Source organism: Kryptolebias marmoratus, linkage group LG11 (assembly GCF_001649575.2).
Source record: "Kryptolebias marmoratus isolate JLee-2015 linkage group LG11, ASM164957v2, whole genome shotgun sequence".
NCBI lineage: Eukaryota > Metazoa > Chordata > Actinopteri > Cyprinodontiformes > Rivulidae > Kryptolebias > Kryptolebias marmoratus.
Window position 1 is genome coordinate 21522124 of NC_051440.1, and position 1962 is coordinate 21524085.

Consider the following 1962-nt stretch of genomic DNA (forward strand, 5'->3'; position numbering starts at 1 on the left):
AAAAAATCAGGATGTCGTCCAAATACACAAAGACAAACTGATTAATCATATCTCGCATGAGATCATTGACTAGCGACTGAAAAACCGCTGGGGCGTTAGTGAGGCCAAAAGGCATCACTAAGTACTCGTAGTGGCCTGAGGGAGTATTAAACGCAGTCTTCCACTCATCTCCCTCTCGTATACGAATCAAATGATAAGCGTTACGCAAGTCTAGCTTTGTGAAGAACTTGGCTCCTTGAATTAGGTCAAACGCAGAAGACATTAATGGTAATGGGTATTTATTTTTAATTGTGATGTTGTTAAGACCTCTATAATCAATACAGGGTCTTAGAGACCCGTCCTTCTTCCCCACAAAGAAAAATCCTGCCCCCGCTGGTGACACTGAGGGCCTAATAATGCCCGCCTGCAAGCTCTCCTTGATATATTTTGTCATAGCCTCTTGTTCAGGGCGTGACAACGAAAATAGTCTACCACGAGGCGGAACGGAGCCTGGAAGAAGGTCAATGGGGCAATCGTAGGGTCGATGAGGAGGTAACGAAGTAGCCTTTACCTTGTTGAATACCTCCTTTAAATCATGATATTCAAATGGCACCTTGGACAGATCAGGATAAGTCTCGGATTTAGTGTCTGGTCGTTCTGGAGTAACAACTGCTTCCAGCAGACATGATGCTGAACATTTATCAGCCCATCCTGTAATTTCTCGCTTAACCCAGTCGATGCGAGGATTGTGTTTCCTTAGCCATGTCGCACCTAAAATGACAGGAAGATCAGGAGAGTGAATAACAAAAAATTTTAGGTTCTCATGGTGATTACCGCAGATAGATAACTGCACTGGCTTAGTCTCGAGGTTGTCTTGACTTAACACATGGCCATCGAGAGCTGTGATTCTGTGACCATTGTTTGACGGAATAAACTCGATTCCGAGAGACTTGGCAAAGGTTTGGTCAATAAATTCTGAGTCGGCCTCAGAGTCAATGAACACTTGGGTAGATGTTTTGTTGCCTTGCATGGACAGTTCAGCTGGAAGAACAAGCATAGAGGATAATTTACTATGATTGGCTGGACTCAGCAGGACCCTCCTGGATCCTACTGAGCCTGGCCCTTTTACTGGACAATTTCTCACCACGTGCTCTTTAGCCCCACAGTAAAAGCATAAGTTGCTTGCCCTTCGCCTGTTACGTTCCTCCATTGTAAGCTTGGTTCTTCCTAATTGCATGGGTTCCTCTGAAGAAGTGCCACTAGCAGTGTTTCCTGAGCTCTGTGGAACGGAGGATCTGAAATTCAACATCTGATTCCTTGGAAACGAGTTACTTTGTCTCTCCCGCTTGCGCTCAGCCAATCGTGAATCAATCCTGGTTGCCAGTTCCTCCAGACCTCTTAGATTAGCGGGCCGATCTCGAGTGGCTAACTCATCCTTTATCTCTTCTTTTAATCCTTGGAAGAAAACATCGGTCAAAGCAGGATCATTCCACTGGCTGTCTGCAGCTAGCGTGTGGAAATCAATAAATTCTGTGACACTCCTTTCTCCTTGCCTCAACGAAAACAATTTGCGAGCTGCATCTCGCTCAGGTGCTACCGGATCAAAAACCCTGCATATCTCAGCAGCAAAGTCTTTATACATGTAACAAAAATGAGAATCTCGTTGCCATGCTGCAGTGCCCCAAAGTTTAGCTTTGCCAGATAAAAGGGAGATGACGTAAGCGACCTTAGCTCGCTCAGATGGAAAAGACGACGGCTGTAGTTGAAAATGGATTTCACATTGCGTCAAAAACGGCCGACATTGTTCAGACTCACCGGTGAAGTTTTCAGGCGGAGGAAGTTTCGGTTCGTGCATGGGAGACACGAACGAGCAAGTAACAGCCGGAGAAGCTTGAGACACGGCATCTATTCTGGTTCTTGACAGGTCGCGGATTAACTGCATCACTTCCTGCATGTTAACCTTTAACCCGGAAATGGCTCCGT

The 1962-nt window shown here is 45.7% G+C and overlaps 1 protein-coding gene across 3 annotated transcripts in view; it reads left to right on the plus strand.

Moving 5' to 3' along the window:
• slc25a18 (solute carrier family 25 member 18) overlaps positions 1-1962 on the plus strand; it is a 12924-nt gene that overhangs the window by 5231 nt on the left and 5731 nt on the right. The gene's annotated exons all lie outside the window — the stretch shown is intronic.